This window comes from Triticum aestivum, chromosome 1A (genome assembly GCF_018294505.1).
Source record: "Triticum aestivum cultivar Chinese Spring chromosome 1A, IWGSC CS RefSeq v2.1, whole genome shotgun sequence".
Classification (NCBI taxonomy): Eukaryota; Viridiplantae; Streptophyta; class Magnoliopsida; order Poales; family Poaceae; genus Triticum; species Triticum aestivum.
This window is the reverse complement of record NC_057794.1, coordinates 122,178,106-122,201,593: the sequence shown is the minus strand read 5'-3', so window position 1 is coordinate 122,201,593 and position 23,488 is coordinate 122,178,106.

The following is a 23,488-nucleotide window of genomic DNA, read 5'->3' as shown; positions in this document are numbered from 1 at the left end:
CGTGGAAATCCAGGCCGTAATAGAACATGAGCCCCCGGACGAATGGATGGACAGGCAATCCCAGTCCACGGAGGAAATGGGTGAGGAATACTACCTTCTCATGGGGCCTGGGGGTGGGGATGAGCTGCCCCTCATCTGGGAGCCGGTGCGCAATGTCGTCGGGCAGGTATCTGGCTCTCCTCAGTTTCTTGATATCTCCCTCCGTGACGGAGGAGGCCATCCACTTGCCTCCCGCTCCGGACATGGTTGGAGAAGGTTGAGGTGGAAGTGTGGACTTGGGCGCTAAGCTCGAGTGTGCGAAAACGGATGAGCAAAGGAGGAAGAAGGCGTGGATAGAAAGGTGAATCCTTATCCCTTTATATGGGAGGACGAAACTAAGCGTCCCCACTTGCCTGGTAAAACTCGCTTATCCCCCAAGCGTCGCAATTGATGGCGTGGTTGGGTTACCCACGCCTGTATTGATGAGAATCCCGTAATAAGGGGACACGGTCTCTGCTTTGACAAGACGTGTCGAAAAACTGCCTCTCGTTATGTGCGGGGGTGGTTAAAAGAAACGGTTCGAATAATCACCGGGCCATGACGTAACGTCATGCTGCCAAAACAAGCCAGCAAATTAGATCTGCGGAAATATTATTCTCTCTACGATGGAATGTGGAACTTATTTTGCAGGGTTGGACACTATCCTCGTATTCAAATTCTTCTGTGATGTATTCGGAGAAGGAACCCGCCTTGCAATGCCGAAGACAATACTGCGCGCCGGACTCATCGTCATTGAAGCCTAGTTCAGGGGCTACTGAGGGAGTCCTGGATTGGGGGGTCTCCGGACAGCCGGACTATCTCCATTGGCCGGACTGTCAGACTATGAAGATACAAGATTGAAGACTTCGTCTCGTGTCCGGATGGGACTCTACTTGGCGTGGAAGGCAAGCTAGGCAATACGGATATGGATATCTCCTCCTTTGTAACCGACCTTGTGTAACCCTAACCCTCTCCGATGTCTATATAAACCGAAGGGTTTTAGTCCGTAGGACAACAATCACAACATACAATCATACCATAGGCTAGCTTCTAGGGTTTAGCCTCTCTGATCTCGTGGTAGATCTACTCTTGTACTACCCATATCATCAATATTAATCAAGCAGGACGTAGGGTTTTACCTCCATCAAGAGGGCCCGAAACTGGGTAAAACATCGTGTCCCCTGCCTCCTGTTACCATCCGGCCTAGACGCATAGTTCGGGACCCCCTACCCGAGATCCGCCGGTTTTGACACCGACAATCATCATTGTCACCACGCCGTCGTGCTGATGAAACTCTCCCTCAACACTTGGCTAGATCGGAGTTCGAGGGACGTCATCGAGTTGAACGTGTGCAGAACTCGGAGGTGTCGTGCATTCGGTACTTGATCGGTCGGATCGTGAAGACGTACGACTATAACAACTGCATTGTGCTAACGCTTCCGCTTTCGGTCTACGAGGATACGTGGACACACTCTCCCCTCTCGTTGCTATGCATCACCATGATCTTGCGTGTGCGTAGGAAAATTTTGAAATTACTACGTTCCCCAACAGTGGCATCCGAGCTAGGTTTTATGCGTAGATGTCATATGCATGAGTAGAACACAAGTGAGTTGTGGGCGATATAAGTCATACTGCTTACCAGCATGTCACACTTTGGTTCGGCGGTATTGTTGGACGAAGCGGCCCGGACCGACATTACGCGTATGCTTACGCGAGACTGGTTTTACCGCCGTGCTATGCACACAGGTGACTAGCGGGTGTCAGTTTCTCCAAGTTTAGTTGAACCGAGTGTGGCTACTCCCGGTCCTTGAGAAGGTTAAAACAGCACTAACTTGACAAACTATCGTTGTGGTTTTCATGCGTAGGTAAGAATGGTTCTTGCTCAGCCCGTAGCAGCCACGTAAAACTTGCAACAACAAAGTAGAGGACGTCTAACTTGTCTTTGTAGGGCATGTTGTGATGTGATATGGTCAAGACGTGATGAGATATAAGTTGTTGTATAAGATGATCATGTTTTGTTGAAGTTATCAGCAACTGGCAGAAGCCTTATGGTTGTCTCTTTATTGCATAAGATGCAAGCGCCAAATAATTGCTTTACTTTATCGCTATGCGATAGCAATAATTGCAAGAGCAATAGTTGGCGAGACGACCATGTGATGACACATTGATATAGATCAAGATGATGGAGATCATGGTGTCATGCCGGTGACGATGGAAATCATGACGATGCTTTGGAGATGGAGATCAAAGGCACAAGATGATGATGGCCATATCATGTCACATATTATGATTGCATGTGATGTTTATCTTTTATACATCTTATTTTGCTTAGTTCGACGGTAGCTTTATAAGATGATCTCTCACTAATTATCAAGGTACAAGTGTTCTCCCTGAGTATGCACCGTTGCGAAAGTTCTTCGTGCTGAGACACCACGTGATGATCGGGTGTGATAGGCTCTACATTCAAATACAACGGGTGCAAAACAGTTGCACATGCGGAATACTCAGGTTAAATTGTGGTCTGCACGGCCCCACTTGCCGAGATCATTGGAAGCCGAGATGCCTCTGGCCGAGTGGCCAAATGGGCCATAGAGCTGGCTCCCTACACCATCTACTACCAGCCCCGCACCGCCATCAAGTCGCAAGCACTGGCCGACTTTCTCGTCGACTGGGCCGAGACCCAGTACCTACCTCCAGCGCCCGACTCCACCCATTGGCGGATGCATTTCGACGGCTCCAAGATGCGCACCGGTTTGGGAGCCGGCGTTGTCCTCACTTCTCCTAAAGGTGACAAGCTCAAATACGCACTACAAATCCATTTTTCCGCCTCCAACAACATTGCCGAATACGAGGCGCTCATTCACGGGCTCCGGCTTGCCAAAGAACTTGGCATTCGCCGGATCATGTGTTATGGCGACTCGGACTTAGTGGTCCAACAGTCATCTGGCGACTGGGACGCCAAGGATGCAGACATGGCGAGTTACTGTTTCCTCGTGCAGCAACTCAGTGGGTATTTCGAGGGGTGTGAGTTCCTCCATGTGCCAAGAAACGACAACGACCAAGCAGACACCTTGGCACGAATCGGCTCTACCCGCCAAGCAATACCATCCGGTGTCGCCCTTCAATGCCTCCTCAAGCCGTCTGTCAAGCCTTCACCAGAATCAGACTCCATCTTCATGACGGCTCCTCCCGAAGAAGTTGGATCCAACTCCAGAGCCCCGGCAGGCGGTACGGGGATTTTGGCAGATGGCTCCAAAGCCACCACAGTCGAGGCCGGCTCAGGGACTGCAGTACCCGGCCCGGGGACTGCGGCGGCGGGCTCGAAGACTCCAGAACTAGGCCCAAGAGTCACGCCAATCGGCCTGGGGACTTCATTAAACTAGCAAGCGGTTGTTGACTCCAACCCGCCGCCTCCCAGCCCAGCCGCACTCGTCCAAGTCACAGTTCTGGCAGTCGAAGAAATAGCAGCACCCTCATGGGCCCAGCCCATCCTCAAATTCCTGGTGAGCAAAGAGTTGTCGACTGATGAGACCTCAGCTCGGCAAGTACAATGCCGAGCGACAGCCTACACCATAGTCAACAGAGAGCTGGTCAGGCGCAGCGTCACTGGTGTCTACCAGCACTACGTAGAGCCAGAGCAGGGCCAAGCAATCCTCAAAGACATCCATCAAGGCGAGTGCGGCCACCATGCGGCTTCAAGAGCACTCATCGCAAAAGCCTTTCAACATGGTTTCTTCTGGCCGACTGCCTTAGAAGAGGCCAAGGAATTGGTCCAAAAATGCAAAGGGTGCTAGAAGTTCAGCTCCAAGACGCACCAGCCGGCTTCTGCACTCAAGACCATCCGCATTTCCTGGCCTTTCGCAGTTTGTGGTCTAGACATGGTGGGACCATTCAAGACGGCATGAGGTGGCTTAACTCACTTACTTGTCGCAGTGGACAAGTTCACCAAGTGGATAGAAGCGAAGCCAATCAAGAAACTGAACGGTCCGACTACCGTGACCTTCATCTCCGATTTCACAATTCGGTACGGCATACCACACGGCATCATCACCGACAATGGCACAAATTTTGCCAAAGGCACCTTGGCCCGTTTTTGCGCAACACAGGGCATCCGACTGGACCTAGCGTCCGTCTCCCATCCACAGTCAAACGGCCAGGTGGAGCGAGCAAACGGCCTCATCCTGTCCGGCATCAAGCCTCGGCTGGTCGAGCCTCTGGAGCGCTCGGTTGGCCGCTGGCTCGATGAGTTGCCAGCCGTCCTCTAGAGTCTGCGCACGACTCCAAACAAGTCAACCGGCTTCACGTCTTTCTTCCTCATCTACGGTGCTGAAGCCGTCATCCCGATGGACATATAGTTCGACTCCCCGCGAGTCACCATGTACACCGAGGAGGAAGCAGAAGAAGCACGTCAAGACGGCGTCGATCTGCTGGAAGAGGGCCGGCTGTTGGCACTCAGCCGGTCCAGCATCTACCAGCAGAGCCTGCGCCGATACCACAACAGGAAGGTCAAGGCAAGATCTTTCCAAGAAGGCGACCTTGTGCTCCGGCTGATCCAGCGAACAGCCGGCCAGCACAAGCTGTCAGCACCTTGGGAAGGTCCTTTCATCATCAGCAAAGTGTTGGGAAATGACTCCTACTACCTGATTGATGCTTAGAAGCCCCGAGCGCGCAAGAGGGACGACTCCGGCAAAGAGACGGAGCGGCCATGGAATGCAAATCTCCTCCGAAGATTTTACAGTTGATGCAGTATGTACCACGCTACCTTTTGTATTAGAGTACCAAGACTTCGGGCCCCCCGAGACGAGCTCGGGGACTACCCTCTTTTATCTATATGATAAAAATTATGCCTACAAGTATGTTACTCTTTGTTATGCCGCTTGGTACCGGGCTCAACATGTCGGCCTGGGGACTTGCCGCCTTGCACTATGAAATGCTTCCTGCAGCCGGACAAGTAGTGTGTGACGCCTAAGCCGTCTCCTGTCAGAAGCCGCAGCTCGTAGAGCGACTGTACAGTGGGCAGGAGTAAGGTAGAATGGGCGTTCGCATGAAAAATGGCTAAGGACTCAAAGCATAAAACATAGCTTAAGACGGCTTCCAGCCTTTTTTCGCAAACCGACTCTTGAATAGTCGGCTTGCCGCCTTTTATCCAACTTGCTAAAAAACTCGAAAATGGCTAAATACTTGCCTTCCCAAAGTAGCCAAGCATTTGATCCAACGGCAGTCCGCAGAGCGGCTGTCCGACTGGCAAGACAGGCAACTAAGGGAAAGTGGCAAAGGAAAAGGCCAAAAGAGCAATGAGCAAGAAAAGATAGAATTCGGATAAATATTTACATAACATAGGCCCTTCGCCGAATCTTCGAGTAGAAGTTCAAAATACACCCCGCGGGTGGAATTGTGCGAATTAACAAGTTCTTCAAGACTACTAAAGCAGATAAAATAAAGATAAGGCGGCAGCTTAGGAAGCGGTAGACGGATTCGGAGGGTCGGAGGAGGCGGCAGCGTCAGGCGTTGGGGCGGCCGGCCGGGCAGTCTCGGCTTGATCGCCTTTGGCGGCAGTCGGCTCGGTCGCATGCGGCTTGTTGCTGGAGGCGTGGTCGAGCTGAGGCTGGCCGTCTGCCCCGTCTTCTGGTGCCTCCGTCTTGCCTCCGTCCTCCGCCTTGCCTTCCTCCTCGACGCTAGAGCCGATCACCTCCGCCGAGTCCTCGCCATAGTCTGGGTTCATCCCAAACCACTCCGGCGGTACCTCCTCGCCGTCTTCAGACCGCTCGAGGACGAAGATGCTGGTGTCGGTGTACTCGGCGATCGCCGCGGCATGCTTGACGAGGGCGTCTTCCGCGGCTGCCAGCTTCGGCTGGGCCTCTGACCGGAGTGTGGCCAGCCGGTCTAGATCCAGCCCCGGATACCACGCCTTGACGAACTCCAAGGCCCGGCGCGCTCCAGCTCGGGCCGAGGAACCCTTCCAGGCCTCAAGATGACCAGCCGCGACCTCTAGCCAATCGGCAGTCAGGCTGGGGGTGCACGGAGCCTGCATGTCCGGCCACAGGGCGGCAATCGCCTGGGCACCGACACGTTGAAGCCGGCGCAGCATCCGGTGAGTCGGCCGAAGGCGAGCCTCAATGCTCAGGATATGCTCATCAAGGGTTCGGGGGGCGTCGGTGGCGATCTCTGCGCCTTCCGCCCTCCGACCTTCACGGTCAGCCTTGATGGCTTGGATGGCGGCCTGCGAGTGCCCAAGGAAGAAGTCTGCCAAGAAGGAAGAAACGAAGAAACAAGTCAAAAACCAGGAGTCGGCACGATCTATAATCGGCAGCTCGAAGAAAGAAAGTAAAGAAACTCACCATCAACAATGTCTTCAATCTCAAGGAAGCCGGAGGCCAGCATTGCCTCTTTGTCAGTCCAGGAGGAGCGCTCGCTCGCGAACTCGGCCAGGAGGGAGGTTTCCGCCTCTTCCACCTCCTTCTGCGTCTTCGCAAGCAGCCCCCTCTACTCTGCCAATTGAGTGGCCAGCAGATCGCGCTCTGTGGCGAGCTTGCTGCACTCCTCCCCCTTGGCGCGCAACGCGGAGTTGGCTTCGTTCAGCTGCTGTTGAAGAACAGTGTTGGCTTCTGAAGAGAAGGAAGAAAGAAGGCGTTAAGTCATCAATAAAGAAGGTCGTCGGGGAGATCCGGCCCAACTTCTCAGCAGTCGGCTTGAATCTCGGGGACTACAGCCCGCGGGTGCGCCAGCACGCCCCCGCAAAGAAGAAAAAGGACTTACTCTGGCTCTCCGACAAGTCGGCGGTCCGCTTGCCCAGCTCTTCAACGTTATGGTTGAAGGCAGTAACGCGGAGATTGTGGTAGTCCTGTGACAAATATTTCGGACAAAAGTTAGTACCCGGAGCTCACCAATTGGAGTTCCAGGCCGCCTGCTCAGTAGCCGGCCCGAAACTCGGGGACTACACCCAGTGGGTGCGCTGGCGCGCCCCCACAGAGAGGAACAAAAACAAGGAAAAAAGAGGACCAAAGAGAAAACATACCCAGATGGTTGCCCGCGATGCCAGGTACGCCTTGGTGCAGTTCTGGATGGTGTCGCCCTCAGCTCGAAGCTTCGTTTGGACGTCCAGAAGCGCCTAGTTCAGCGGCCCTGTGCCGCCTCCCCGCACCCACCCAATGGGTGCGGCGCTCATCGCTTCGGCATCCAGGATCGCCGAGCTGGCGGTGCCGGTCTCCAGGGGGCGTGGCGTCGAGGTCGCTTTCTCAAGACGGCGGCGCGTTGGCGAGCCGACCTGAAGGAGTAGCCTCGCCACGGCCTCGTCTTTAGTCGGCGGCACCGGAGGGTCCGCTGGCTGTTCGCCTTGCGCGCTCCCAGACGGCGGCGGAGGCGACAGCGGAACGATCACGTCCGGCATGGAGGAGTCGTCGCCTTCCTTCTCCATGATGGGGTTCTCGCGGCCAGCTTCCCCAGAATGCCCCGTGAACTCCGGAGGCGGCGGCGCAGAGTTCAGCGGGGTGACGAACACCGCCGATTGGCGGTGCACGGCCTCCTCAGCCTGCCGCTTCGTCGCGGCGACAGCCTCGGCCAGTTTCTTCTTGGCGGAGGCCTCCACCTTATCGGCCTCCACCTTCTCCAGGCGGGCGGCCTCTTCCTCGTTGCGCTTCTCCTGCGCATTCCGCTCCATCGCCTCCCGGAGGTCAGTGGCGGGGTCAATCCGCCGAGTGGAGGCGGACGTCTCCGCTGACCCCATGACGGAGGCGGCGGCGACCCTCTCAAGAGTGAGGGGAGCCCTGAAGCGAGGGAAGTCAGTAAAAGACTCAGACAAATCCACAAAGAAATAATAAAGCGTTGAGACGGAATACTCACGCGGAGACCAGTTGCGGCTTCTTCACTTCCTTACGGAAGCGGATGGCCTTCGCAACCGCCTCGTCCCGCCGGGTCACCGCAGCCGAACTCTTGGGCTTCTTCGGCCAACTGCCGAACAAGGTCGGCGCGGCCCTACGCTTCTTCCCGCCGCCTGGAGCACCCGGCGCGGTAGAAAATCCCACGCCGGGATGGCTGGCTCCTGGCCGGGGGCGGGGGGCGACCTCCTCATCATCGTCAGGCCAGTCCTCTAGGATGGCCCCAAGCCGCGGGCCGCCTCCTCCCTCCGCGTCATCTTCCAAAGCCACCGCCCCCAGATCGGGGTCATCAACGTCGCTCTTCGCCCAGTCGGCAAGGAACTCGCGGGCCGGCCCCGAGGTGACGGCTGGTGAATGGAGGAGGGGATTCTGACCAAAGCCGACTGGTCAGGTCGTACAAAACAAACTCGGCGAGAAAGAAGACAATCCAAAGAAGAAAGAAAAGGCAACTCACTGTGGGTGGGGGGTTGGCGCGGGAGTACGGCTCCTTGCCGAACCGCCAGTCCTCCAGCAGCTTGCTATCCAAGAGGTAGTTCACCATATAGGCCACCTCCTCGTGAGGCATGTCATTGGTGCACATCCGACTCGGGTCACGGCGCCCGCTCATTTGGCATATCATGTGGGGGCGGCCTTGGAGCGGGAGAACTCGGCGCGCCACGAAGGCGGCCAGCAGGTTCGGACCGGTCAGGCCCTCCGACTGCGTCAGCACTCGGAATCGTGCGACGGCGCCGGCTCCTGCAGGCGTCAGTGACTTGGCCCGGTACGACCAGTTGGGCAATCTCCCAGCCGGCGGGCCGGCTTCGAAAGCCAGCAGGTTGACCCAATCGCCCCTCGCAAAGACGCTCTTGACGTAGAAGTACGATCGCTGCCACATCTTCACCGACTTTATCAGCGTGATGGTGGGGAAGGGGTTGTCGGCCCCCAATCTTCGCACGGCAGTGAACGTGCCGCATTGAGCCGGCACGCCTGCAGCCTGGGTGCCGAGCTTGGAGAAGAAGAACTCCCCCCAGAGCTCGAGGGTGGGGAAGACTCCGAGGAATGCTTCACACAAGGCCACGAAGACAGACAGCAGCACCACCGTGTTGGGCGTGAGGTGGTGCGGCTGGAGGCCGTAAAATTCCAAAAAAGAGCGGAAGAAGCTGCTCACCGGCAGCCCCAATCCGCGCAGGCAGTGCGAGCGGAAGATGACCCGCTCGCCCTCCTCCGGCGCTGGGGAAATCTCCCCCCTCGGTGCAAGACGCACCCGCACGTAATCCTCGCCGGGGAGCCGACGAGTCTTGCAGAGGAACTCGATGTGGTCGTCGTGAACTTCTGAGCCGTCCCAGGTGCCGGAACGCACCGAGGGAGGCGCGGCGGCAGAAGAAGAACTCATCGCGAGCTGATCGCCGTGGCGTTCGTCGAAACTTGGGCACGCGGGGGAGCGAGGAAGAAGAAGAAGGAGAAGAGTAAGGAGTAGTGGGAAGAAGGGGCGCGCATGCTCTGCCGCGCCCCCCTCCTTCCCCTACTTATAGCCCCATGGGCTGCGAAGCCGAGGGGGCGGTCGTGGGATTTACTGCGCCCACGACCCCCACGTTTCCACGACAAAATTACTGCACGCAGTAACTCCACGGGAATCCCAACCGTTCGCTTGGGCCACAGCGGATCCGCTCGGGCGCCGAGGCGTGGTAGTGGCGGGCCCCGCCTACGGGCCTGTCCCGTCACGTGCATAGGCTGGCAGACTGGCCCCGCCACGTGTTATCATGTGACAGGCCCGGAATGGGCGGCGGCCTGGAGGCTTAGCCAGCACGCTACTTGGATCCCGCTGCGATGTTCGAAATATTGTGCGAGTCAGAGTTGGGCGAGTCCGACTCCTTCTAGCCGGCCCGGCAGAAGTCAACCAAGATCCATGTCTCGGGCACCCGGAAAGAGAAACTACTGAGGCTCCTCGGCCGATCGTCCGCGGCGCCTCATCAGCTTCGGGGACTACTATCGGAGTAATGGGCCACGGGTAGGCTAACCCGAGTCCCAGAACCTTTCAAGACATCAGGGCGGGCTGCGCCCCTCAAGACCCCAGGACGAAGAGCCGCCTTCTGAGAAGTCGGCGGCAAGGCGACCGACTGCCCACTCGCGGACGAGTCCTGGGGACGACTTCAGGATAAGCCGACTCCTGACTAGTGACTTCCAGAGAAGCCGGCTTTGGGGAGTCGGCCCCGACTCCAACAAACCCCATACCCTCATCGGGGGGACAGGTCCGGGGAGTGGCTACAGTAAAGCCCGCTCCCGCCCCTTATCAGGGGCAGGCATGGCCATAGCACGCCGTACCCGGGGAGATCTCCGTGCGGCGTGGCACTGTTGCCGTGCTAGCCCTGACATCAATCCTGCGCCCATGACGGTTTGTCTGTACGACCCTGGGGCGGCGGGCCTCTCCAGCCAGTGGGACCCCAGGAGACGGCAAGTGCGCCCCCAGTCGGACCCGTTGGGAGTCGGCCCCCGAGAGTCAGCCAGACCCTCCCTCGGGGCCCACGCGCCATTAATCAGATGTGACGGAGAGTGGCAATAGTGATCACCCGCCAGGCAGCAGGGTTGTTGCCACGACTCCATGACCAAGCCCGCGTCATCAGAAGCACGGCTACAGTAATCAGCAGACCGGCAAGACCCGCCCGCGGCGGACGCGGCCTGTCGGCTCCGTACCTAGGCAGTCGGCGGGGCTCACCAATCGGCGGGCCCCAACAGTCGGCAAAGAAGACGGAGGGCGGAGGCACTAACATCTAGGCCCGCGTCCAACCGGATTATCATTGTACCCCTGGGGGGTAGGCCTATATAAACCCCCCAGGGCACCCATGCAAAGGGTTGGAATCCATTAGCACTAGACCAGACCATATAGGAAGGAGAGAGCTAGCCTTGCCTTCTCCTACCTTCAGGAAACAGCTCAAGGAGCGATCGTGTAAACACTTTGCCGTAGTGATCATGCAGAGACCCCGCAGAGCAGCAGTAGGGGTATTATCTCCCCGGAGAGCCCTGAAGCTGGGTAAGATTCGCTGGCGTGCATGTCTTCGCCTCATCCCGTTTCCAGGCACCGGCGACGTTCTACTCGCCCCCACCATGATAAGCCATCCTTTGTCATATGTCGCACCCAACCCCCGACACCGTAGGTTCTATAAAGTATGCCATGCTGTGTACCAGATCTATTGTATACCCTACATTGTGTTTAGCAAGGGAGTACAATAGTGATCTAGGAGTAGATCACTGGACAGCGGTCAAAATTATCCTTACTGGCATAAGGATATATTTCTCGATTATGGAGGTGACAAAAGGTTCTTCGTAAAGGGTTACGTCGATGCAAAATTTGACACTGATCCAGATGACTCTAAATCTCAATCTGGATACATAGTGGGATCAATTAGCTAGAGTAGCTCCGTGCAGAGCATTGTTGACATAGAAATTTGCAACATACTTACGGATCTGAATGTGGCAGACCCGTTGACTAAACTTCTCTCACAAGCAAAACATGATCACACCTTAGTACTCTTTGGGTGTTAATCACATAGCGATGTGAACTAGATTATTGACTCTAGTAAACCCTTTGGGTGTTGGTCACATGTCGATGTGAACTATGGGTGTTAATCACATGGTGATGTGAACTATTGGTATTAAATCACATGGCGATGTGAACTAGATTATTGACTCTAGTGCAAGTGGGAGCCTGAAGGAAATATGCCCTAGAGGCAATAATAAAGTTATTATTTATTTCCTTATATCATGATAAATGTTTATTATTCATGCTAGAATTGTATTAACCGGAAACATAATACATGTGTGAATACATAGACAAACAGAGTGTCACTAGTATGCCTCTACTTGACTAGCTCGTTGATCAAAGATGGTTGTGTTTCCTAACCATAGACATGAGTTGTCATTTGATTAACGGGATCACATCATTAGGAGAATGATGTGATTGACTTGACCCATTCCGTTAGCTTAGCACTTGATCGTTTAGTTTGTTGCTATTGCTTTCTTCATGACTTATACATGTTCCTATGACTATGAGATTATCCAACTCCCGTTTACCGGAGGAACACTTTGTGTGCTACCAAACGTCACAATGTAACTGGGTGATTATAAAGATGCTCTATAGGTGTCTTCGAAGGTACTTGTTGGGTTGGCATATTTTGAGATTAGGATTTGTCACTCCGATTGTCGGAGAGGTATCTCTGGGCCCACTCGGTAATGCACATCACTTAAAGCCTTGCAAGCATTGCAACTAATGAGTTAGTTGCAGAATGATGTATTACGGAACGAGTAAAGAGACTTGCCAGTAACGAGATTGAACTAGGTATTGAGATACCGACGATCGAATCTCGGGCAAGTAACATACCGATGACAAAGGGAACAGCATATGTTGTTATGCGGTTTGACCGATAAAAGATCTTCGTAGAATATGTGGGAGCCAATATGAGCATCCAGGTTCCGCTATTGGTTATTGACCGGAGACGTGTCTCGGTCATGTCTACATAGTTCTCGAACCCGTAGGGTCCGCACGCTTAAAGTTCGATGACGGTTATATTATGAGTTTATGTGTTTTGATGTACCGAAGGAGTTCGGAGTCCCGGATGAGATCAGGGACATGACGAGGAGTCTCGAAATGGTCGAGATGTAAAGATTGATATATTGGACGACTATATTCGGACATCAGAAAGATTCCGAGTGATTCGGGTATTTTCGGGAGTACCGGGGAGTTACGGGAATTCGTATTGGGCCTTAATGGGCCATACGGGAAAGGGGAGAAAGGCCTCAAAGGGTGGTCGCACCCCTCCCCATGGGCTGGTCCGAATTGGACTAGGGAGGGGGGCGCCCCTTTCCTTCCTTCCTTCTCCTTTTCACTTCCCTTTCCTTCCCTCCTACTCCTACTACTTGGAAGGGCTCCTAGTTCTACTAGGAAAGGGGGAATCCTACTCCCGATGAGAGTAGGACTCTCCTAGGGCGCGCCATAGAGAGGGCGGGCCCTCCCCTCCTCCACTCATTTATATATGGGGGCAGGGGGCACCCCAAAGACACAACAATTGATCTCTTGATCTCTTAGCCGTGTGCGGTGCCCCTCTCCACCATAATCCACCTCGATCATATTGTAGCGGTGCTTAGGCGAAGCCCTGCGTCGATAAAACATCATCATCGTCACCACGCCGTCGTGCTGACGAAACTCTCCCTCAACACTCAGCTGGATCGAAGTTCGAGGGACGTCATCGAGTTGAACGTGTGCAGAACTCGGAGGTGCCGTGCGTTCGGTACTTGATCGGTCGGATCGTGAAGACGTACGACTACATCAACCGCGTTGTGCTAACGCTTCCGCTTTCGGTCTACGAGGGTACGTGGACACACTCTCCACTCTCGTTGCTATGCATCACCATGATCTTGCGTGTGCATAGAATTTTTTTGAAATTACTATGTTCCCCAACACAGTGGATTTTGCATCACACACAATTGATTTATGCAAATCATATGCACATTAGCACGCAAAGTTCACCTTAACATGGCGTGTGTGATGAATCCACCATCGCACACATTTGTTTTTTGGTCAAGCGGTTCTATTTTTATATCATGTGTGATGCCTTCATCACACACATTTCGGCTCTGTTGTGTGCCATTGGGGGGGGCTTAATAGTACCGTTATGCCTTAATGCACCATCTAGTCAAACCCATCCCACAAATTAGATCACTTGACATACCCTTGTCTAAGCAATAAACCTACAAAGCATGCCTTCTTATGAACCCTAACGCTAGCCTCACCCATGATGGTTTTGGCCCTAGGTTTTACAGGAAATCGTGTCACCATCTCAAACACCAGATCATCCCCTTCTTCCCTGAATTGCCATTTTTTGCTTCGACACTGAACGCTTTAATAGAGCGAGCATCGTATTGTTTCCTCAATAGGACGATAGTAGGACAACTAATGATTTTAGAGCCATTTCTCTACAAAAATGCCCTAAAGGTATTGCAGAAGTCTTTACCTATAGGCAAAAAAGTTCAATCTCCCTTGCTTCCGTGGAGACTAAACATGCTTCATTTATGGCCACAACATCTCCCATAACTTTATCTGCGCAACTGACTTCCCTAAATGTTGCCACACTAGTAAAGCTTATGTTATGGTCATCAAGATAGACTGTTGTAAGGCCTTTCATTGTATCTCCTGGATGTCCATTTGAAAAATACAAGATACCCTAATTCTTATGCTCCTAGATTGATGTCATCTTAACCTCTAAACTAGTTATCCCTCTAAATTGGTTCCAATGGACTAGATTGCTTGACGTGATGATCTTAGACAAGATGGTCGTCCTAAGCATAGTTTTCATTATTTTTAGTCATGTTCTACGACAATTCATCCTTACCTCTTGCAATGATGGACATCTTCAACACCCCATTCACCACAGTCTTCCACACATGGGTCCTTCAACATGCCAAAGATACTCTCACCATTGCCTGCTCCTCCACTCACCCTACCTTCCATATAAGATCCATCCTTCCCAGCTATTCACACGCCATTGATCTAACCATTAACTTCATTAAGAACACCTTCATCGCTATCAATAGCTCCCATCTGGTTGGTTGGTTCAGCACCCTGACCTTCACAATAATGCCTTATCCTTCCCACAAACCAACCTTGGCCTACCCACATGACCATCAAAACTCCCGGATGCTTCATGCCCACATATCTTCTCCAAATCCTACACGTATCTCTTCGGCCGGCATTCAAATATCCTTCGTAGATTAGGCCCATCCTTCTCTTTCCCATCCTCAACTCATTGGCAACGTACTTCAGGTATATTCCTCTCCCCTCTTTCCTAAAATGGTCATCAAAGTAATTGATGCGCTCAAACGTACATTTTTATGCATCGCGAAGGATACATGCATTGGTGCAAAAAGTTAATTTCCCGGGAAAACATTTGCACACCAATTTATTTGGTGGGTTAGGGATCAAGAACCTTTTTATGCAAAAATTATTGCCTCCTCCTGAAATATGCCTTTAGATACTTCACTCTAGCTTACCCAAGATGAATTGGTACGATAAGAAGCACCCAACTACATAATTGCCATGCTTTGCTAGTCCACCTTTGTCTAGAAAATTGTTAACACCCTATTACCAACACTCTATAAATTTACCATTGTCATCACCAACAATAGGGCAACCGCCTTCTTTTGGAACAATACTTGACTCTCCATCGACCTTTAGCTAAGGGCTACACAAATATATTTTTCACATTCCCTCGAGACAAGCATCCTAACCTCTACGATCATATAATATGGGCTCCTCTCAAACATGTGTAACAGTCTAACTACTATTACATTGTGGGAATTGGATGTTTTTTCTACGTTGTTTCGAGACTTTCGGTTGAATGACGAACAATGTCAAAGCTTTCTCGCCCATGGCATGGGGTTATCCTCAAAGATGAGATGTGATCTATTCACACATGAAGAGTTGGGGAATGTCCACACCGACCTAATTTGACATAGCAGAGTACCAAACAAGCTGAGAAAAGTTATCGCCTATTCACCAACTACCAGAAAGCCGAGTGGGTTTGGCTTAACCTCATCATCGCACCTGCCCAATGCTTTCAGGATCTTTGTAATGCTCGTATGCCTGCACACCTAGACTTCGTGGTCTGGGCAGAAGTTCTACTCTATGTAGTTTGGAAAGAACCGGATAATACAGTCTGAAGATGGCTGCGTTTCCTGGAGTACCAAATTTGTTTTGATGTTGACTTATGGTCTATCTATTGGAAGAACCGAATGATAAGGTCTCCAACTTCTCATGGGAGATTACCTTTCTACACACATTGTCTTGGTCTTGTAATTCTCAACCTAAACGATTGCTTCGAGTAATATATTCTAGTGGGACTCCATGGGTTTCTTGAAATAAGGAAATTTGAAGCCTCTTCGTTGATCAATGCGTGTTGCCAAGTTTAGCTTAGTCATGATAGATGGGGGTGATGATTTCAAAAAATATTGCCATAACTTCCAGTCCAATTGTGAATAGTTCCCTAGAAGTCTTATAACACATGTAGCCACACTCAGCACTCTCTTTCTATTTAGTTGGACAGATCACTTCAAAATTCATATTGAAATAAAGAAAAAAATTCAAATTGATTGTATTTTTTAAGTTAAGCCAATGTGATGTTGTTTGTCTAGTAAATAAACATGACGATAGTTCTAATTTTAAATAAAAAGTTGTGTCCTCTTCCGTCTCCATTCTATTGATCACATGAAGGAGTGATAGCACTTTTCAAATGCTCCCACATATTCAATTTGTAAAAATCGCACTCAGATGTTTAGAAAAAATCTGAAAAAATAATATGATTGATCACAAGACATGTGTCTATAAATCTTTAAAAAGACGGATCCAAATACAGAACACACAATGAGAACCAGAAAAAACAAACCTAGAATGGGTAATCTCAAAAAAAGACAAAATATGATTAATGTAAAAAATCACACTAACCACATCTGGATTCGTCGTCTTCATTTCTCAACGTGTGTTTTGAATTTGGACCTGGGTTTTTTTAGGGGTTACAGAAACATGTCTTGTGAATGTGCACAAAAACTTTAAAAAAATTCTTGAACCACTTAAATTTATTTTTTCTAATTTGGGAGAATTTTTTCTTTTAAAGAAGGAGGATCACCCTGGCCTCTGCATCTGGGTGATGCATGCAGTCTTATTATTAATTATTAAAAAAAGACCTTACAAAAAATACAACTGTAAGTCTGAAGCCACCGTCCAGACGACAACTATCGTTACTCCTATCCAACTGATGAAGAGATACTTATAGTCCGGGCCTAATACCACAGACCTCGCAGCCAAACCTAATATCTAAGACCTGAGACCCCAACCAAACCACATGCCGGGTATGGGGCACACACTGGTCCGGCGCGCTCTCAGAGGCCGCCGCCGCCAACTGCCACTACTCCATCTTCATAGCTGTACTGACGCATCATCCTTGCCCGGTCTAACTGCCGTCCACGCCACCACGGCGCCCAACGGCACCACCATCCTGCGCGTGAAATGCTGAGCACGTCGCGGTCGCCGCCGGTACACCTCGGCACCATGCCGCCAAGTACCACCAGCCGACACAGCTTGAAGTCTCTAGATGATCTGTCGTGCATAGCACCTGCCGACCAGGCATGACAAAGTGTAGCACCTGTCTCTCAAGTATGACTTGACATCTTCACCGAAGCTCCATGCAAGACAAAGCCGCTCCACCTCCTACCTTTGACCACTAGCACTGCTCCACAAACGATGCTCCCAAGAGAAAAACGCCATCGTAGTGCTGCCATCGTCTGATATGGAAGACCAGATCCTAGGGTTTCCCCAGAGCAGTACAAGTGGGTCGACATAAGTCACAAAACGATGCCTTCATCAAGGTAACGGCGTAGAACGCTGCCATCGCCCGCCATCGGCTCGATTTTCACCGGCAACTATGTCTCCCCGACTCGCGGCCAGTACTGGACCACGGATCTGGAGATCCGAACACCCAGCCTCAGGCCGACCACCTCTGACGAAAGAGATGATCACCACCGCCGGTCGCATCGGTCAGAACAGATCTGACTGGAGGTGCCGCCGATGAGACCACCAGGCCCTCCACGCCGCCGCCGCCGATTTGAAGGCGGTATGCACGACACCGCAGCTTAGCTGGCCGCCGCCGCCGCCCGAAAAGGCCAGCCACTGCGCCCGCAGCCCACGCCGCCGTCCGTGGCTGGGCCGTCCGCGGCGCCTAGCCGCCGCCGTCCGAGGACGGACCGGCCGCCCGCCACCCGCCGCTGCCATCTGCCGCGCCACAGAACCCAAATCGGCCGCGCTGCCACACGCCTAGGGGTCCCATCCCAACTCGGAGACGCGTGAGAGAGGAGATCCCCCGCTACCGCCGTTGGCCCCCGAGCTTAGCCCGGCGGCATCCCCCAATGGCGGCGGAGGGAGAGGAGGAGGGAGTTCGCGGCGGTAGCGACTAGGTTTCTTGACTCCGCCCGAGTCGCCCAAGGGGGAGGGCGACGCGGGGGCAGGGGCGGTCTACCTATCTCCTAATTTGGGCTACGACCCTATCGATTGCAGCCTCTATCGCCATGACAACACAAGATGGGACAGGTATAAGTGGAACCCAATAAGCTTATGCATCCCGAGTCATTCAGGCCGGTGTCAATTATGAGCTTTCACTTTACTTCACGTCAAACTAGAACCCGGTCAGTGGACTGACCAACCTATCCATAAAACCACAAGGCATGCAAGGCACGCGATTTTGATTGCAACGAACGTAGTAGTATGTTGATCAAGTTGGCGGACACCTCGCTAGCTGCACATGGATAGGGATACATGCATGATCCAGTTAGGTATATGTCCCCACTAGAAGCAAAAAGATGAAGGAGAAAACAATGTTAGTTAACAGGTTGATTCCATTACTACCATGCATGTTCCTGTATCTTCCTGTGTGCCACGCCGGTGTAGTTTTCCCACCGGTGAAGAGGCGACTCTTCAATCTTCATGTACGTGTACTACATACTCAGCAGCTAGCCAACTTTAATGAACTCGCCATCAAAGAGGGGGAAAGTGACCTAACATCTTGCTTAGCACAAAGGCCATTTAGCCAGTTAACTTGCCTATCAACTCGATGTATGACGTGAAATGAGCGTAACTCAGATGATTAGATTCCTTGTGATGGAACCAATCTAAGAGGGTTCAATTCCTAGACATGGTATTGGTGGACGTCTTTTCCTGGGTTTATTTCATCCCTTTCGATGATATGCGTTCAGTGGGATGAGACGTCACCGTCGACTATGAAGACGTATGTGATGACTTCATCGATCTCAAGATGTTGTGCCGAGTCGGTGGGACAATCCCCCCCCCCCCCCCCCTCCTATTGGTAAACTCACTTCTAATTACCTAACCGTGCGTGATGCTGTTTAGCTTCTCTTCACGGTCCGCCACTACCGGCTTGGTCTTTCGGAGACGCTCATAAGGATAGAGTGTACGTGGGTTCATAAAGGCAAGTATATGTGCGTATATATAAGCATTCGCGTCTGTACTATGTTAAAAAACTCAATTGTACGACGGATGTAAAAAAAGCGGACATAAAAAGAAGGGACATTTACATCTATGCCCCTAATTTGCGCCCACTCTCGGATTTACCCCTAATTTCAAAGCCTGCTCAAATTTACCCCTCCGCCGTTAGGTGCACTTATAGAAATGCCCTTATGTGTCGTTACCGTCCGGTCAAAGGGTTTTGACCATCCTGAAAAAATAGCAAAAAAATTCTAAAAAATCTGAAAATTTGTGGGATCAAAGATACTCAGGTTCGCAAGGTGCGTGCAAACTTTCGTGCTGTTCGTACATTCCAAGAGCTCATGTCAGAGGAAAAACAATAAATATGTAAGCCTGTGAACAGTAAATTCAAAAAAATAGTAAGAAAATTCAAAAAAATATGAAATTTTTTGGCATCAAAGAGGCTCGGGTCTGCAAGCTGCGTGCAAATTTTTGTTGTGTTTGGACATTGGAGGGGCTTGTGGAGAAAAAAACAAAATTTGGCTCGGGAAAAAACTTGAAAAAAATGACTATTTTGTTTTTTCTTGCTAGAGCTCCTCGCATGTCATTTGATCACAAAAACTTGCAAGCACCTTGTGCACCCAAGCCACTTTGATGCCAAAAAATTTCATATTTTTTTAATTTTTTTTGCTATTTTATTTCAAATTTATTGTTCACAAGCGTGCAGATTAACTATTTTTCCTCGCCACGAGCTTCTGGAATGTCCAAATAGCACGAAAATTTGCACACACCTTGGGCACATGAGTATCTTCGATCTCACAAAATTTTAGATTTTTTAGATTTTTCTTGCTATTTTTTTCAGGACGGTCAAAGCTGTTTGACCGGACAGTAACGGCGCAAAAGGGCATTTCTATAAAGGCACCTAATGGCAGAGGGGCAAATTTGAGCAGGCTTTCAAATTAGGGGTATATCTGATTAGATGGTTCGAGTTAGGGACAGAAATGCAAATGGCCCTAAAAAGAAAAACTCGACCGCATGACGAAAAAAGGGGCTGGCAAGATGGCATGTTCCTCACTATATTATGATGATACAAAAGAACGTCAATTCGAGGATGATATAAAAAAACGTTAACTTGAGGGTGATCTTTCTTAATGCGGTGCACAATTTGTTTGTAGTGCTGTCCCAGGCTGCACCCTCCAACGATAGGAACTGATATTTTAGATGATTCAGTAGCAAAGTCGAAACGCCACATTTGCATCCGTCCAAAAATTGCTCAGTTGATTGGTGAATAGGAAAGCAGCTCTTAACACTAGGATCATCTGAACCAAAGCTTACAAAGGGAAAGATGGTGACCAGGATGATAACCACTGGGGAGCCATGGAGATATTTAATTTGACACGCTGGACGAGTTGCTATCCACACGCGGGAGACGATGTGTCATCGAGTACATTTGAAAAAATGTGCACCGCACAACTAAATATCAACATCCCAAGTGATACTTATCTGTTTATTTTCTCGGGGAGGACGTCTTGTTCTTTTTGTTTCTACATGGAATATTCGAAACGGCAGACTCAAATGCAGAAAATGTGTTGAACATGTTTCCCACATGCATGGTTATATAACATGGTTTATCACGAAAACTGGTAGGGGCATGCACCTGTCTAGCCGTACCGGCTGTCCGGTTGCTTACCTATCCACAAAGTCATTGCATTTCGCACGAAGGCACAACAAGTTTTAAGTTTTAGTTTATGAAACTTACGACTTTGTCGGTTGCAGATCCCGGAACTACGATTTTTTCGGTCGCTCATACCAAGTTTCAAAAGTTGAAACTTAACGGAGTTTTAAAAACCCGTTAAAATGTATTCAAAATGGATCTCATTTTGAAAGCCCTCGTCGTCATCAAAAACTCAAATATGCAAACAAAACTTAATTCAAACTTTGGTTCGAAAGATGTGAAAGATTAAAAATTGAAAGCCAAAAGAAAAAGGGGCTGGATGGCCTCGCCCATGCGTGCTACAAATCCCCTCTTGGGTTTATCACCATGGTTTTTTGTCTTCGGTGCAAGAACCACTCTATGGTCTAGTGAAACTAATGATGAACCTTTGTTGCAACCATACTATTAAAATACTCACGTATTCCATGTGCGTATTGTTATGAGTTGATATAAACTACGGTTCGGTGTTTGTTAGGATATTTGCTTTATTTATATAGCTGGCTTGGGAATCAATACATGTCACGTTTAAACTATATCACATGTAACCTCTCTATGTTATATTAACGCGCACAAGTCCCTACCTGAGCTACCGCAAATTACTCCACCAACTTTATATGGTATCAGAGTCATCTCTCTTTCTCGCGCATCTCATCTGAACCATGGCGTTGTCTTCCTCCTGCTCTGCGATGTAGGCCAATCCTTTTGGTTAGCAGGTAATGGAACATATAAAAAGAGAAAATAAATTGTAGTTAAAAGAATGTCATTTATAACAAAATGTGAAGGATGAACTCTAATGCAAAAAATCACCTTTGAATAATATGCATGAACTAATATTGTGACAGTGTTTTTTGCATGCATAGAATAGTGCAAAAAAGTAATTTATGGCTTGTGACTTGCTTATGTGTCATCTTTGCATGATTAGAAAAAAATAGGTAGTAAGTTGTAGTTAGAACTGGTAATGGGCTGTACTAGCTATTTAGGAATAGAAGATGCGCACGAAAACCACTAATGGGCTGGTCCAAGAGAGGAATACAATGGGAGAGCGCCATAAGCGACCAAACCGCTAACTCATCCAACTCCTATTTGGCGTCTTAAGCGTTGGTCATAGTGCAATATGCAAACTGGCGCACCTCCCCACGCATTGTGTGCGTAAATGGGTCAGCTCATGTACATCTTGTTTTTCAATAGTTTTTTAACCTTCCCTTGATTGTTCTGAAGGTTCTTCTGAGTTGTTTCCCCCCGGCACGGGTTTTGCCGTTTTTCCCATTTTCTTTTTATTTTTATTTTCTCTTTTATTTATTTTTTTCATTTTATTTTTATTTCTTTACTCATTTTGTTCTTTCTTTATAAATTTTACTTTATATCAAATTCATAAGTTTTTTCAAATTTGGTATTTCTTTGCCCAAATTTTTCTGAACTTTTTTTGAATCCATTAATTTTTCTCAAATTAGTGGGCTGCTTATAAAATTATTATTGTTTTTTCAAATTCATGATCTTTTTTCATTTTCATGAAGTTTTTTTCTTTCAATTTACGCACTTTCCGAAAGCATGATTTTACCCCCAAGTTTCATGAACTTTATTCAATTGTGCTGAGTTTTTTTACTAAAAAAGATAATCAAGTTTTTCTTTATTAGGGAAAGTTAACGGCTAATTCTCCATGGTCAACAGCTGCTAGTCCACTGGTCATTGCTCATGGCCGCAGGTCCATCAGTTAACCTTACAAAATACTCAGGTGGGCCGACTCATATACTCCCGCGCATGAGCGCCAGTTATCTCAGCTGGAGCCAAACTCAAACCCTATTCGGCTCCTGCTGCGCTGGTTATACCTTAATTCATGCTTGGCGCACACCCCTCCCAGTCCCAGATATTTTTATTTTTTTTTCTTTTTCTCCTTTTATTTCCTTTCCCATTGTACTTTTCTGTTCATATTTAATAAATACACAAAAATTTTCAAATTTGAATACTTAATTCGAGTTTATGATTTTTTGAATTCATGAAATTTATTGAATTTGTAAACTTTTTATCCAAAATTCGTGAACATATTTTTCAAAATGATGAACTTTTTCCAAATGTGCGAACCTTGTTCTTCCAAAATCCAAGAACTTTTATCAAATATTTGAACTTTTCGATGAAGTTTTTCTATATCCACGGATTTTTTTTCAGCATTGATGATTATTTTCAAATCCATAATTTATTTGAAGTCATGAAGTTTTTGGATTTTTTAAATCATGTACTTTTTTGAAATCGTGGACTTTTTTCGAATTTCAATTTTTTTATTTCAAAAAGTCAATGGTTTACCCGTTAACTAATCATCCTTTGGCGGGGCAACTGTTGACCGAGCGAACCACGTTGTTTTTGGACGGGCTGGCCCACGACCGCGGGGTGCGGGCGCCGGTTTGGCTCTCCAGCGCTTGGCATTTCTTAAACGGCGCCCGTAGCGCCCATTTTAGGCTTACTGGTACACGGCGCACACCCCTTTCAACCCGCTGGGCCGGCCCATCTCCTTTTATCTAAGGATTAAAAAAAGATGTCCCGGCAAAGGATCGAACCAGCGACATCCCAGTGGGAGCCCCTATAGGGCGCCTTCAGCGCCGGCTCGAGGGACTGGCGCCCACGCGCACGCGAACTGGGCCGGCCCAGGTCGCCTCGTGCTTGTTCGCTCGTCCCGCACTCGTCGATTCGCTCGCTTGTTACGCACAGCACGTCGGGTCGTCACCCTGGTTGACTCGATCGCGATTGACCGGTCAATAGTTGACCGTTAACTTTTGGAAGAATAAAGACAAAACATAAAAAAACAGAAGAAAAAAACGTGAATTCGAATATGTTAACGAATTTTTAAAGAAAGATCACAAACTTCAAAACAGTTCATGAATTTTAAAAAAA